This window comes from Acomys minous (genome assembly GCF_964271855.1).
Source record: "Acomys minous genome assembly, chromosome: 15".
NCBI classification, from domain to species: domain Eukaryota; kingdom Metazoa; phylum Chordata; class Mammalia; order Rodentia; family Muridae; genus Acomys; species Acomys minous.
Genome location: NC_140497.1, coordinates 69,817,355 through 69,834,310, shown reverse-complemented (window position 1 = coordinate 69,834,310; position 16,956 = coordinate 69,817,355). Strand labels below are relative to the sequence as shown.

The following is a 16,956-nucleotide window of genomic DNA, read 5'->3' as shown; positions in this document are numbered from 1 at the left end:
TCCAGGGTTCTCCAAGTACCTAATATATTCAAGGACACAGAATCTGGAATCACTTCCGACCACCACATCTGCCTCTTGGTTTTGGCACTTGCCATTCAGAGGCTGTGACTATCCTATGTGTATTTGCTTTCAAGGGCACAAGTTATACATTAACAAACTGAGTATTACTCTCTCTCTCTCTCTCTAGCTGCAAGAACTGAGTGACCTGGCATTTGAAAGGAAGCTCTGAATGTAACCAAGATGTCTGTGAAAATGACAGCAGCCCTGCTCCTGCTACAGCTGAGTGGCTTCTTTGGAGCTGCCAACAGTGGGAAGGTGCTGGTGTGGCCAATGGAGTTCAGCCATTGGCTCAACTTAAGGGCAATCCTAGATGAGCTTGTGAAGAAGGGACATGAGGTGACTGTTCTGAGACCATCAGTTTTCTTTTCTTATGAGGTTACAACACATCTGCTATTGAGTTTGAGACATATCCTTCATCCTATTCCATGGATAAGGTTAAGGAACATTTTGTGGAAGGCTTCAGCAAGCTCATTTATGAGCTGCCAAAGCAATCGTTTTGGGCATACTTTTTAATGTTGCAAGAACTGTATTTGAGACAATCAGATTATTGTGAGAGCCTCTGCAGAGATGTGGTTTTTAACAAGGACCTCATGATAAAACTACAGAAATCAAGCTTTGATGTCATGGTAGCAGACCCCTTCGTCCCCTGTGGTGACTTGCTGGCTGAGATTCTCCAGATACCCTTGGTTTACAGTCTCCGCTTCTTTCCTGGCAATACTTATGAAAAGTACAGTGGAGGACTCCCGCTGCCTCCGTCCTATGTGCCTGCTGCTATGTCAGGACTGAGTGACAGAATGACATTCATAGAGAGAGTGCACAGTGTCATCTACATGCTTTCTTTTGACTTTTGGTTCCAGACATTTAATGAGAAGAAGTGGAATGAGCTTTACAGTGAAGTCTTAGTTAAGTGCTGTGTCCCTTTAACTACAGCACTCTCAATTGGCTGTGTCATTGAAGGTGACCTTGAAAGAACAGGGTAGCCCACTCATAAGTAAAATGGTGAGAAACCTGTGACATTACCTGTCAAATGCAAAGTATTGTAAAAGAGTCTCTGTTCCAATGGCAAATTTGAAAGACTTGTCTCTGACTTTCACAGGACACTTCACAAAGGCACATGTTCACCTAGAAATATATGTGGGTTTCTCTACGCAAGAACATAGCCATTTACTACCTATTTTATTTCACTTCTTTAAAACACTTTTTCTGGGTGGTTTTTATCATTGTTGTTGCTGTTGCTGCTGCTGCTGCTGCTGCTGCTGCTGCTGCTGCTGCTGCTGCTGTTGCTACTGCTGCTGTTGCTGCTGCTGCTGCTATTGTCATTATCAATTAGTATATTGATTGGAAGGCTGTGTCACTGCACAACCCTGGAAGTCAGAGGACAAAGTGTGGAGCCTCTTCTTTCTTTGCCTTCTTACACATATGCTGAGAATGGAAGTATGTTTGCACCATTGCAAAGCCAGGGCTTCACCCCGTTGACCTGTCCAGATGACACCACAATGCTTGTTTTAAACTTACAGAATGTCTTCTTTGCTGACAGACATGCAAACTGAGGACTGAGGAGTAACACAGATTGCAAGCCCAACTACATATCAGGCCTGTTGAAAATACCAGTTTCCGCTCATTGTTTTATTTAAATTTGAAATATTTTCTGTCTTTTTATAATGAATTTGTTCATAGTTGTGAGTTCATTCCCTCTATCCTACACAACCCAAGTTTGTGAATGCAAAATTTTAGAAAACCAATATTCCCTCACTGAGTGTTTAAAACTCTTCTTTAAACTTCTAATGGTTCCAGAGAATGGCTTCAGATAAAGCTACATGCAGCCAAGAAACTGAACACCTTTCCTCCATTCAGAGGACCTAAGGAGTGGTAGGACAAAATGCCTTCCTACAAACTGTCCTCTGACCTATGCCCTCTACACAAACACACACACACACACACACACACACACACACACACACACACACACAAACACACACTTGAATGAGTGCCTTTTAAAATTAAACAATGCTGAAGTATCTGCATGGGAATTTTAGTCACAGAGTTTTAAACAGTGTCTCTTTTTAAAGAAAAAAATGTATAGACTTTTCATCCTTTATTATCTGGAAACAAACTTAGACACACCTAATTACTGTACAGTCTGTCATAGTTTATGAGCAGTACCAGGACAAAGAGCTCAGGTATCCTCACAAATTATCTTCCAGGTCAGCCTGGGTTTTATAGTAAAACCCTGTCTCAAACTAAAATGTTGATCTTTACACTGGGCACGGCTGCACACACCTGTAATCCCTGCAGTTGAGATGAGGAGGAAGATAATCGAAAGTTCAAAGTCAATTTGGCTACATAGTAACTTAGGGACCAGCCTGGGCTCCAGCCCACTATCTCCAAACAAAAGAAGACAGCACACAAATTCCCACTTCACGTAGAGGAATACACATCAAGTTTCAAGCTGCTGAATATTGCAAAGGAGATGGAGAGTTCCAGGGAAAGGTGGTTTCCTTACAGTGAGGGGCACTGTTCATAGATAATGGCATTTAATTGTATTTCAATGTCACACACATAATTACCAAGCCAGAGTGAGTTACAGATATGGTGTCTTCTCAAAGCCACCCACACAGTGATTTTATATATTTCTAAGCCTAAGTATGAGCAACATATATGTCACAAAATCATATCAAACACTACGTGTGCATGTACACAAGACAACCACACACACACACACACATACTGTTTTTCATATCCCACATTTACACATGTCAACATCTTTTTCTGTATTATCAAGAGTGCTTCCAGAAGGTTACCTGGCATACTCACCTTCACCTGACACTGTGTCACATCTTATACCTTCACTCTTCTGATTCTTCCTAGGAAGACCCATGACACTCGCAGAGACTATGGGGAAGGCAGATATATGGCTCATTCGAACCTATTGGGATTTGGAATTTCCTCATCCTCTCTTACCAAATTTTGATTTTGTTGGTGGACTCCACTGCAGACCTGCCAAGCCCCTGCCTAGGGTAAATATATTCTTGTTTGCTTCCTTCTGTTTGCCTTGAATATCCAGCAAGACTGATCATCTTTTATTCTTTCAGGATGTTTGTGTCCAACTCAGAGAGGCAAAGGAGACAAGTATAGCGACCAGCCAGTGGAAACTCCTGAATCTATTCCATCACAAAAGTCTCCATTTCCTTTATGCAAACCTGTGGGGCTAAGGACTGGCATAGTTAGACTACAACACAACATGGAGAAATCTTTAGTGATTCACACCAGAATACAGATAGTGTGGCAGGTACATCCCACAGGAAGTGTTGAGTGTCCAGAGACACAAAGGGTGCACAGGCTCACCCAGAATCACCAGCAGTTCTACTCTTAACGACTCACTGTGGGGGAATAACAGGACCATGGCACTGTTAACAAGGAGGAAATGGCAAGTTGCCTGGCAGTAAAAGTAAAGAGGAAGTATGGAGCAAGTTAAGGGACACAGTTTGCTTATCCTATATAAGGGATTAGACTCTCTCAGAAAAGAAAGGAACTTAATTCAAGGTACAGAATGCAGCCCCTGGTGGTGATGGCCAGAAGGGTCCAGACTATTAAAACAATGGTGGGTGTTTTCATTGCCCCTACTACCCACTATGCTTTCATAGTAGGACTCTGATGCCAAGGACATGACACATTTTGATCATAAAAAAGAAAGACATCAGGTGGCACTGACTAGGTCAGCCCCTCTGCTTCTAATTCTCGTAGCAATGGAATGTGCTGCGTAGGCTGCGGTGAAAAACTTCATCAACTTCCTTCCCCTGATATCAACCCAGTGAGCTACAAGGACTGGCGTGGCAAGATTTGTCCATGAGTACAACGGCAGTGTGAGTGTCATGGGGAACCAACTGATAGGGGCTGAAATTTAAGGCCTCCACACAGGAGGAAAGCCATGTCCGGTGTTATATATCTGGACATGAACATGTGCTTGGCGAGCCTGAGGGCCTCAGTAATGAACCAGCTCCTATTACTTTGTTTAATGGGGGCACTAGCAGGGTGCCTTCTTAGTTAATATCTCCCTACGTACATCAGCTCGCTTCTCACGCCTCCTCTGAGAAGGTTTTGATGTAATGTGCAGTAGACAGCGCAGAAACTCAGTCCGTCAAGGACTGAGAATAAGAGACTGTCAAGTCCTCTACTTTGATATCGATATCAATGTCTCCCCCAAGGGTCAGAGACAAGGTGTAGGAGGAAGTAGACACACTTTAAGGGGAATAGGATGGGGAAGATCAGAGGAAGCATTGCTCTCTGGACATGACAGGGCCCCAGCACTAGTGAACTCCATCAGCGCCTGTGGCTGCCTTCAGAAGAGCTGCACGAGACTGTGTTAGCCAGCATGCTTGCGTGGAGTGGGTGGGGGCTCAAGGACCCATCCAACTTACAGTGATGGCTTCTAAAGGATTATGAGTCAATTCCTTTAAGGCTATGACTACTGATAGGTTTCCCACGCTCTAGTGACTGGCACACAACATACAGAATTCTATGGCTGAGTTATTAAATGAATGAGTTATTGAAGTTGGTAAAATGAGGATAGATACGTAGTACTATTCTCTGCTTAGATCTCTGCCAAAGTAAGAGTTTTCTGTATTAGATAAGGAGTTTATTAAATGAGCATGGGGAAAAAAGGAAAGGAGGAGCGGGGGTACCCCAAAGAGAGAGAGCGAGGCAGAGAGATAGGGAGAGAGAGGAAGAAAGAAAGCAAGATACTTTTGGTAATTAATCATTTTAATATAATTTATCAATATTACATGCCCATTGTTATCCCCTCACTTTTATCTCCCTGTTCCCCCAACCATCCTTTCTCTCCTGCCTTTTTCTCCTCCCCTAGGCTTCTGGGGTGTGGGGGTCATTTTTCCCCTACCAGCTGACCACAGCCTATCAGGTCTCATGCTGATAGCTTGCATCCCCTTTCTCTATGTGCCCATGGGGCCACCCAGCTGAGGGGAAGTGATTCAACTGCAGGCACCAGAGTTCATGCCAGAGGCAGTCCCTGCTCCCTCCTTCCTCCCCACTGTGAAGAGTGAGCTGTCATTGGCTATGTCTGAAAAGGGGGTCTAGGTTCTTTGTATGCATTGTGCTTAGTTGGTGCTTCCTTTTGTGTGGGACCCCTTGAATGCAGATCCACCAACCTTGATGATCTCTCTGTGCGGCTCCTGAAGAGAAAAAATATGAGAGATTTGAACAAGCTAGTAGGTGTAAGAGAGAAGAGATAATGGACTTAGGGATATTGTTAACTTATGTTGAAAACAGAATTAGGGCTTCCTTGTGCTGTCTTTTTCAGTAGTAATGAGTTTCCCCTCACCTTTCCTTCAGCTCCTTGACAACAGATAAGACAGTGAGATTGGGCAGTGACAAATTCGTGGCAGTGCCTGACAGTGTGCTATGAATGAGGACATACCCAGGGACCACTTAAAATAAAACTTTTTACGCAGGGTCCTAAAGTGCTATTTCTGTGTCTTTGCATTAAGATAAAAAATGAAGGTAGAAAAGTAACAGTCTGTCACAAGAACTGAGGCTTCTGAGCCACGCAGTTAAGGATTTAAATTTTATTAAACAGCAGTCTATTTATTTCTAAAAATAAGAGTTCCATTGAGTTGCAACTGATGACAATGTAGGTTAACGTTAGGACCATTGCATCCCTTAAGAAACTGTATGTATTAGCTTGAGCCCTGGGATCCTAATCCAGTACCATGCTGCCTGCCTGCCACACTGCTACCCAAAAATATGTTAGTAAACTACCCCCCAAAAACGGTAATCAATCCCAAATTACATATGTTGATTTACAGGTTACCTTAATTATGTTGTCTTCTCCCATGCAGAACAGTAACTAAGAAAAGGGGCTGTAACATATATGTCAATAGAATTATAGAGAAAAATATATTGTGTGCAAATTTGAGGAATTGTCCCTAAAACTGAAACCCTACGTGATAGACATGCAGGGAATGCCCTCTAAAGCAGTACACTAGGGAAACTGAGCCAGCAAACAAGCAAGAAGTAAAATAAGAAGAATATTTTATGTAAACTACCTAGAGTGGTCAAAATAATAGAAACAGAAAGGTACCTAAAGGACTGGGGAAGGAGAAGGAGAAATTTGGATTTAATTTCCACACATCTTGGTTTCAAGATGAAAACAACATGGGGCTGTTTGTATGACTTGAGATCTGTAAGCCATGTACAACAGGTTCCAACTGTCCATCCTATATGTGGGTGTGAACAGTCTCAACACACCCACTGTTCTGCTCATTTACAGCAGTGCTCAGTTCCTTCACCTGGATGTTGGCATCAGTTCATATGCAGAATGTTTACTGCTGCTGCTCTTTGTGATGCTCTGATACTTCACTAACAGGAAATAGAAGACTTCGTCCAGTCTTCCGGAGAACATGGTGTTGTGGTGTTTTCCCTGGGCTCCATGGTGGGTAACCTAACAGAAGAAAGGGCCAATGTGATTGCAGCAGGCCTGGCCCAGATCCCACAGAAGGTGAGATACAGTGTCCTGCTGATGCGTCCTCACAGAGATGGTCACACGCTGCTCTAGGTCTCATTGTAGAAGTTTGGTGACACAAAGCTACCAGGGACAGATGTCAACTAGTAGATGAGGTTTTTTATTAACAACTTGATTTTTAACATTGTGTTCAGAAAGAAAACACATAGCAAGTGTGAACTTCCTATTGGGGAGGTATTATAGGCAGATCCAAAAATCTGCAATGTCCCTCTGTCTATTTCTTTGGAGGATAACTGAGGACTCTGGACTCACAACAGTGTAATCGGATTACTATTAAATTGTAACCAGTAATTACATTGGCCCAGTAACAATAAACAAGCACTCATAATTGGCAGTTGGCAGAGGTGGCTTGTCTTGTAGACATGTGTTCTTCACCCAGAAGACATGAACTTAGTTCTGAGTCCCTGAGGCTGGCAGCTCATGAATTGCCTGTGACTTCATGACATGGGATCCAAAGTACTCCTGGCATCAGATTAGACCAACTCTTCCCATACATACGTACATACACACACATACACAACACACACACATATACGCACATGCACACATATACACACACACTCATACACCACACACACATACTCATATATACATATACTCACATAGATACACACACAGATGCACACGTACACATACCATCATTCCACATATACAAACAAATACACACATGTGCATATACACCCACATATTCAAACACACACATACACATACTCACATACACAGGCACACACACACACACACACACACACACAAGCACACCACACACAGAAAAATAAAAATAATTACTTGTTTAAAAATGGTATTTGTGCTTACCTGGATTATTTGTTTCTATTTTATCTTATATTACTTTATAACTATTATTTGGATGCTTGTTTGTGGTCTAAGGAGAGAGAGAGAAAGGAAGGATGTGGGTTTGGAAGGAGGAGAGAGGATCAAGGTCTGGAGAGGTAACGACACACAGAATATATGGCATGAAATATCTCTTTTCAATACAAGTCAAAAAAATAGAAACAAGAAAGAATATGTAAGTTTTTAAATGGAGTTTGTATCGTAATATCATGTTCACTTGTAATATTGGCCTAATGTGATTGTCTATATTGAAAATGGGTTTATGCAAGTATATTTCCTCTGCTAGTCTAAAACCTTTGTAGAGCAGGTCCCCTCAGCCCCAAATCCACCTGCAGGACTGAGCCCACTAATGTAGAAATGGGGAGTATCTTGGGGAATTGCTCTTGAAGGGACCATGAGCTTAGACAATGTCACACTAAAAGGGACTAAACCAACAAAATATCTTATGGTAAACATGATTATAAGTGAACTACCTCAAATACCATTGGTATACAGAATTTGGAAATTAAACATTGCTATAAGTATATAGGAAAAAACAAAATCAAGGTACACATTAGTAACTCTGTGGGCGTGTTCAACTTGAATTGTAATCACACATTTCTGAACTCTTCTGCTTGGCGTTGCTGGATCTAACGTGGCCTGAGTTGCTGTTGATTAAATGTGGCAGGTGGGAACATGGGTAAGAACAAGGATCAATGTGTAAGTGTGAGCAGTGTTGGCATCCTTACTGCAGACATCCTTCCCGGTTCCCATCATCTCTCCTCTTGCCTGCCTATTAGACAGGAGGACGATGTCTTCATCCTTCCTTTCTTTTTATTTCAGATTTAATTTAGCAGGCTATCTGGATGAGACCTGATAGGCTGCGGTCATGAGGTTGGGGAGGAGGTCCTCTTCTGTCAGAGGTCTAGAGGAAGGGATAAGAGTGAAAGAGGAAGGGGGAAAGGGAAGATAAAAGTGAGAGGATAGCAATCTGGATGTAATCTGAATAAATTCTAATAAATAAACTATAAAAACGATTATTCACTTTACATCCCAAAGGTAGCTCCCTTTCTCATCTCCTCCCATCCAATCCCACCCTCCCCCGCTCCTCCACCCCTGTTCCTTTCCCCTAGCCCTCAGTCAGAGGGAGCTCTTCTCCTCTACCAACTGACTCCAGCCCATCAAGTCTCATCAGGACTGCCTGTGTCCTCTTCCTCTGCGCTGTGGTAAGGCACCTCACCAAGAGGAAGTGATGAAAGTGCAGGCAACAGAGTCTATGGCAGGGACAGCCCCTGACCCCCTTAAGTGGACCCATATAAAGTCCGAGCTGCATATGGACTACATCTGAGTGAAGGGTCTAGGACCTCTCCATGCATAATCCTTGTTTGGTGCATCAGTCTCCTCCAGCCCCCATGGGCCCAGATTTGTTGACTCTGTTGGTTTTCTTATAGAGCTCCTGTGCCCTCCAGGACCTTCTATCCCCCAACTCATCCATAGGACTCACTGTGCTCTGCCAAAAGTTTAGCTGTGAAACTCAGCATCTGCTTTGATCCTTTTCTGTGTGGAGAGTTTCATTGGATACCTGCAGTAGGTTCTCCTCATGTTTCCTCTCTTCAGCTGTGTCACTCCCTACTCTAGTTGCCCTTCTGAAGGAGAATTAAGCTACCTCCCTAGACTCCTCCTTGTTACTTAGCTTCTTTACGTCTTTTTAAATTAAATTACATGGATTGTAATATGGTTATCCTGTATTATATGGCTAACATGCCCTGATAAGTGAATATTTACCATGTACATCCTTCTGGGTATGGTTACATCACTCAGGATGATCTTTTCCAGCTCCACCCATTTGCCTGCATATTTCATGATGTCCTTGTTTTTGATAAATGGATAGTATTGCATTGTGTAAATGTACCACAGTTTCTTTATCCATTATAAATTGAGGGATTATTTCTTAATCTCTACAGAACTCTAGTGTGACTGTCTTGATGTTTGACCAAAGGAATGAGAGGATAGCTTTATCTCCACAGGTTCTTTGGAGATTTGAAGGCAAGAAGCCAGACATCTTGGGCTCCAACACACGTCTGTACAAATGGATCCCCCAGAATGACCTTCTAGGTAAGCAGCACCAGGACACACAGGTGGCATGAGGAATGGCTGCCAGGAAGGTCAGTGTCAACACTAAGGTAGAGATGACGGCTGCGATCTAGTCCTGAGGAACATGGATAAGGAACTGGTGGGACTATTCTGTACATTTTCATTCCAGATGGCCAGAATCCATGTTTAATCTCTGCTGTTTGGAGCCAACCTATCACAAGCAGGGCAGCAGTGATGACCTCACTGTTCCTTTAGAGCATATGCACCTGAACCACAGTCTGTGCTTGCCCATGATGATTGCTCCACTTGGGAGAAGCCCTGCCCACTTTTTCCATTGCACACAATCCTTCTACTGCCACACTCCACCTCCTCTATGTGGTCTTCTCTTAATGCTCTGTGTGCTTGCAGTGCTCCTTGCTCTAAGACTTGAGAGGAGAAATGCAGTGTCACGGACATATAACGTTATCTAGAGAACAGTTCACTGTATTGTGCCTGTATGAGACTTATGATTAATACATTGTCTTAATTTCCTGCTTTCCTAGGTCATCCAAAAACCAGAGCTTTTATAACTCATGGTGGCACCAATGGCATCTATGAGGCAATCTACCATGGGATCCCTGTGGTTGGCATTCCTCTGTTTGGGGACCAGTATGATAATATTGTTCGTATGAAGACCAAAGGAGCAGCTGTTAGACTGGACTTTCTCACAATGTCCAGTACAGACTTGTTCATTGCGCTGAAGACTGTCACCAATGACCCTTCGTGAGTACACAGTTTCTTCCCATGGTTACTAGTCAAGATAGGTCCTATCTAAGGCAACAGTAGCATTCATCTGATCTTTAGCCTAATTGTGAAAGCAACAGCAATAAACATAAAACTTATTTAAACACTGTGGAGTATGCTTTAAATGTCAGCTAAGAGTGTAACCACCTTATAGACTCACTGTAGACGAAGTTTATTTAGGATATTTGATGATGGAAACCATTTTCTCTTGTTAAATGAAAGTACACAATTTCTACAAATAAGATCAAATTAAATCACAGCACAATCAAGCTAAAAATAAGTTAATTGTTTCAATTCAATGACTAAAATATCTGAAACTCTTATACTTTGTTTCTGTAATCCTCACTCATTGCCCAAATTAAATAATTATGCATAGCCGGGCGTGGTGGCACACGCCTTTAATCCCAGCACTCAGGAGGCAGAGGCAGGTGGATCGCTGTGAGTTCGAGGCCAGCCTGGTCTACAAAGTGAGTCCAGGATGGCCAAGGCTACACAGAGAAACCCTGTCTCGAAAAACCAAAAAAAAAAATAATAATTATGCATAAATGTATATATATGGATATATAAAATATGTAATTACCAAATATGAACATTTAACATTTCCAACTCCTTAGACATTTGTAATTTCATTAATATCAATGCTGGAAAAAAAAACCCACCATGTTCCATAAGTTACAATAAGACACGAAATTCTAATTCAGTCACTGACTCTCAGTACCCTACTATCCTGCTATCCCGGGTCAGCATGTATATATTAGCTGACCCCTCTGTCCCCACACACTGTCTCCCTTCCTACATGCCAGTTACCAGTGGTCTACCTATACTTCTATGAAATCACCTCTCCTAGGTCCCCACAGTAGTGAGAATGGACAGTGTTTGCCTTTAGGCCCTGGTTTATACGATTTAGTAGCATACCCACCAGTTTTACCCTTGTTGTTGGAAAAACAAGATTGCATTCTTCATAATGGTTGAATAATATTCAACTAAATTTTCAGACCACATTTTTCAAATGTGTATACCAACAATGGTCACCTCATCAGTTCCTCTCCATACCTATCAGGACTAGAGCTCCAAAAACCATGGACATTAAGGTTTCATTGCTATTATGATGTTTACTATTTCTTTAAGCACATTCTTAATAGTAGGAAAGCTAAACTCTGGGGACATTCTGATTATAATATGTCCCGTAAATCCACACTCTTTAGGTAGTGGCTTGACTAAGTTGCACTCCTGCATTCATTTATGTTAGTAACAATTCCATGCCCTGATGCAACCGAATAGCCTGAAATCCTGAGTTGATCCCCAGAAACTGCATTGTGAAACAGAATTGACATCCACACATTTTCCTCTGACCTCCACACATGATACATGGGGCATGACACTTCCCCTGTGCCACAAACAAACACAATAGAATAGATACATTTTTTAAAGTTGAAAATTCTGCTTCCTCTGCATCCTTATCATTACTGTGCTTAGCATTATGGGTTGATTTCAGGCCATTGAGCATCCTAGCTGGATTATCAGTGACCTACATCTCAACCTTATGTCATCTTTGGAAAATATGTCCCTTTCTTATAGTTACCCATTTTTAACTATCAATACTGTTTTTATTGAGATTTAAACGGATGTTGACAGCATATCTTCTCAAGGGAATCAATGTGACCATCTTCACTTTACATTGAACCACCTCCCTTGCAGAGCTTGGAGCAGCTTATATCGGTTTGCTCTGCTGGAAAGATTTACTTCCCCAGATAATTTTTCATTCCACTTTTGGTCAGAATGCCTCTCAGATAATGCCAACCTACAGGCAAACTTCCAAACATGCTCCAGTAGAAACACCTGCCGTTCTCCTACTCAATCTATTGAGGCTCATGACGTTTTCCTTGAATCATCCATAGGCTTGATGCATAAAGTAAACTAACTAGTTCTCAATGTTGGTGTCTTTAGCTACAAGGAAAATGCCATGCGGCTATCCAGAATTCACCATGAACAGCCCGTGAAGCCCCTGGACCGAGCCGTCTTCTGGATAGAGTTTGTCATGCGCCACAAAGGAGCCAAGCACCTTCGTGTGGCAGCCCATAACCTCAGCTGGGTCCAGTATCACTCTCTGGATGTGATCGGGTTCCTGCTGGCCTGCGTGGTGACTGTACTGTTCCTCATCACAAAGTGCTGCCTCTTTGGTTGCCAGAAGGTTACCAAAGCTGGAAGGAAGAAGAAAAGGCAGTAGCTGCACTGGAGAGGAATAACAGATGGACCACCTCTAGGCCATTGCTTCACGGGAGGCCAGGATGGCAGGACCCTTTATCCTGTGACAACCTTTCCTCTCCTTGCCTCACTAAACCACAGTATCACTTTCAGAATTGTAATACTCAATGATAAGTTAGAAATATTTTTGGCCACAGTTCAAAAACCTAGAAAGCACTAAAGATCAGACTATATTAGTGGTTCTTTTAAAAATTCTTCTTTGCCCCCAGAGGCAGTGGCTCATACCCATAGTCCCAGCACTCAGGGAGACAGAGGCAAGTGGATCTCTGTGAGTTCAAGGCCAGCCCGGTTTAAAAAGTGAGGCCAGGACAGCCAGGGTGACACAGAGAAACACCGTCTTGAAAAAACAAACAAACAACAATTACTTCTGTGATGTTAGAGAAATGGTTCAGTGGTTAACAGCAACGTAGGTTTTGATGCCTATTAGAACTGACCACATAATGATTTAATACCAGTGCAGGCTAGCCCTCATTGGATAATAAATACTGAAGGGTTATTTTCTAAGTCCTACATGTATCAACTCCTTCCCTCTAACATATATGTGTTTGTGGGTGTGTTATAATTTTTTAATTAAAATTCATCATTTCTCCTTTTTCCTTCTTCACTCCAACCTTTGTCAAGTACCCAACCTCACTCTCATTCCAATTTATGGCCTCTGTTTCTCTGTTATATAAGTGTGTGCGTGTGTGTGTGTGTGTGTGTGTGTGTGTGTGTGTGTGTGTGTGTGTGTGTGTGTGTGTGTGTGTGTGAGAGAGAGAGAGAGAGAGACTCTTCTTTGGGGAGGACCGTTTTCCCAGACTTCATTGATATGCTAACTCCCATGAGCCCAAGGGACTGCAACATTTCTAATGCAGTAGGATTGGCTGAGGCTGAAGAAAGAGGACTTGGTTCCTGTCAAGGGGGAACTATGGTGGCATATTCAGGCATTAACTCTTCCTCCCTCTCTCATCTTGCCATATGGGTTTCTGGAAGGTCCTGAGAGACCACTGTATGCTCCATGATGGTCATAGCTAGAGTGAGGGTAATAGCATGTGGTCTGTATGTCTATAGTGAAGCCACTGCTGGACATATGTGTGTTCAGATGTTGTGGCAGAGGGGAAAGGCATTCTCTGCCCTCCCACTGCCCCCCACCCAGGCCAAGAGTCAAGCTCTCCACAGGAATATTGTGGCTTGGGACAAACACCTTCCTGTGTTTTCATTTCATGATCAAAGTGAAATGCGGATTACTGTTGATTGAGGCAGTAAGTTACATTCAGAGATGCCTGAAGGGCATCTAGTGCTGGGCTCATGTTAAACGTGTAATAATGATGAACCAGGGTCTCAGAGTCCTTGTTGTTTCTTTAGTAAGTCGTAATGGTTATGGGGGAAAAAAGGGACTTTTTGCTCTTGTAGAGGATTTGCATATTATACCCCGCACCCACAGGAGGCTCATCACCATCTGTAATTCCAGAGTCTCTGAAGCCCTCTCCTGGTTCCTTCAGGAACTGCATGCACATGGTGTACAGACATACATGCAGGCAAAACACTAATGTACATAAAACAAAAATAAACACATCTTTAAAGAACTCCTGTACTTTATGTGTTACACTGCCATAATTTACCAGGCTTAACTTCAATTCACAGGTTAATGTAGTCCTTTAAAAATCTACACTTAGAGCTGTGTGGTAGTGAGCCATGCCTTTAATCCCAACACTCCAGTGGCAGAGGCAAGCAGGTCTCTGTGAGTCTGGCCTATGGATTGTGTTTTAGGAGAGCCAAAATTATACAGAGGAACCCTGTCTCAAAAGAAAAATTTAAATAAAAATAAAACAATCCACTCTTAGTGACTATATCATTCTGAAAATAGTAAGCATGTGTTAGCTACGTGGTTCCGGAACTGTGTAGGTTTTACTTTTCCTTTCCAAAATAGCCTTAGTGTTAAAGTGAAAATATGCATAGCAAAGGCATACTCTAAAACCTAATGAGTTTCTCTCTCAATACTTTTATCATTTAAATTCTAGCAGAAATTAAAAAATAGGGTGCTTACTAAAACCAAAGCACTATCCCTTAGCATGTTATACTTATTTGGCATTTTACCTAGCACATTTAAATTAATTCTAAATTACAGAAAAGCCAGATTGCAAGAGGATGAACAACTACCCTACAGTCAGTCACACTATAGAAAGTGTCATAACACAAGTGTACACATAGCTAAGATACAATTGCAGTGCCCTCGGCTCTAAAGTCAGTGACTCTCACATCTCTCTTCAAAATCAAGTCCAAGAACTACTAAAACTTTTTAAGAAATGTCAATATCTTGAGATGGCTCACCATGTTAAAACAGCAGCTGCCAGGCATGACAGCCTAAGTTCAATCCCTAGGACTTCTACATCTGTGTATGTCATGCATACGCCCACAGAAACACCAATAATTAAGTGTGATTGTAAGGTGCCATTATAAAATTAATAAAGGACGCAAGATACATTACTTGAGTGTCAAGTTCATCTTCCTAGTTCAGACTCAAAGATTTTTCAAATTTCAGCTGTATGTACAGGATCATGTGAAACTTGCTTCAAGTGGATCCAAAGGAAAGTTAAGTCCTAGGATCACTTAAAAATGAAACGGGGAAACAAGAAGCACGGAGGTGATTCCGCCACCAAGTTTCACTTCTTGAGATCTGTTTCCAGATAGTCTGGACATCTCAGAATATACCATAAGAACATCAAATTTCCTTGAAAACAGAAAAGGAAAACTCAGGATTCAATTCACTCTTATTTGAAATTTATACTAATTTTCACACAGGTACAATTAGAAACTTTACATGAATTTAGTCAATGTATCTTCTGCATGGCCCTACTAAACTGACACCACTTGACTGAAGGTTAATCTATATGAAATAGACAGAATTGTTCATTTAGCAACATATATGCAAAGTAAGCACACTTCCTTATGCAAACTACTCAATATCGGTCTGATAAGCCAAAGAATAAATGAATGGCCAATGAACTTTATGAGTGAGGTAAACAGATGTTATCATGAAACTGGGTCCACGTGTTAAAGAAAGATGAGAGAAGAAATGTAAACACCCAGGGAAGAGCTTATACTAAACGCTACCATGGTATGCTTTATACTTATCTATATTATGCCCGTAATTATTAGCATAAACAAAATTACCTAAACTCTTTCATCTTAACCAATTATTTTAAGTCTTTTCATGGATACAGTAATGCAGAAACAGAGCAATACAAACCGTTCCTTGCCAAGGAGGTGGTGGTCCCATGTAATGAAATTCTCTCACATAATCATTGTAGGACTAAAATAAAAGATGATATTGTCAATAATAAATTAAAATGGATGGCATACAAAACAAATCAGACCCTAATTTTAAGTATGTAAAATTTATTGCTTACCCCATTTAAAAATACATCTCGGCAAACTCCTGAAAATCGTCTGTTGGGAATAAGATTTGTGAAACTAAATTCAGGTCATATATAAACTAGCTCCAAGAATGCAATTCAAAGCTAAGCAAGAGTGAACCCAACTTACCTGTCAACTTCCTGATATCGAGGATCCTTTAAATACCCTGTTCAAACATCAAGCATTTTAGTAAATCAAATTCTATGTTTTCACTGTGCCATTATAATTAAACCTTCCTTACCCTTGTTTTCATTCTTCCCTTGAAGAACATACTTTAAAGGATGTTATCCATCAACTTCTACAGAGGCTTTTCCATGTATCATGTGAGCTTTGGGCAGAAGATCAACTTGAGTGCAACTTGAGGACACTGAAGCAGAATGGCTTTAAATAATATTTACCTTTCATCTTGAGAACTTACAGCTAAGTTTTAAAACATGAAAACTCAAATGGACAAAAAACTGTCAAAGCTGCAAAAATGAGCATATGTGTACTCCAAGAATCAAGTAACAAAACAGGTGTTTACTCCATATCTGCCTTCGTTTAAGAATACAACAAACAACTATAATAAAAATGTCTGGCCCTGTTCCTGGGGAAAAGGTACTTCTAAAAACCCATTTTGTTTTAAAACACTAGAGTTATAATGCTAACCAAAACCAATTTCTAGAGTTTTACAGGTGTGTCCGTGATTGTAATTAAAATATGCCCCGTTATAATCCTTATGAACACACCTGCTGAAAATTTACACTTGGATGAATCATATACCTGAAATCATTAAATAGTGTGGCAAATCACTGATGTACTCCAGGAAAGTACATTGAACTGAAAACTAAAAGGAAAATGTAATGAGACGCTTATGTCTTTACTTGAGGTTCTTTATCAGGGAAGCCACATTAGGGGAGAGAGTGAGAGAGCACTTATTCTCCAGGGTTCTCCAAGTACCTAATATATTCAAGGACACAGAATCAGGAATCACTTCCCACCACCACATCTGC

The 16,956-nt window shown here is 41.4% G+C and overlaps 1 long non-coding RNA gene and 1 pseudogene across 2 annotated transcripts; one reads left to right on the top strand and one right to left on the bottom strand.

Annotated features, from left to right (window-relative positions):
* Nucleotides 1–187: 187 nt before the first annotated feature.
* Nucleotides 188–14,141, top strand: LOC311584104 (UDP-glucuronosyltransferase 2B31-like; annotated as a pseudogene). Its single transcript, XR_014783569.1, has 6 exons — nucleotides 188–967; nucleotides 2,933–3,077; nucleotides 6,443–6,574; nucleotides 9,454–9,541; nucleotides 10,063–10,282; nucleotides 12,251–14,141. The product of XR_014783569.1 is annotated as a UDP-glucuronosyltransferase 2B31-like (transcript).
* A 1,659-nt stretch (nucleotides 14,142–15,800) lies between these two features.
* On the bottom strand, nucleotides 15,801–16,177 carry LOC311584121. The gene is made up of 3 exons (XR_014774788.1): nucleotides 16,094–16,177; nucleotides 15,958–16,021; nucleotides 15,801–15,860 (listed from the first exon to the last, which is right to left on the bottom strand). It is a non-coding gene; the product is annotated as an uncharacterized lncRNA (long non-coding RNA).
* Nucleotides 16,178–16,956: the final 779 nt, after the last annotated feature.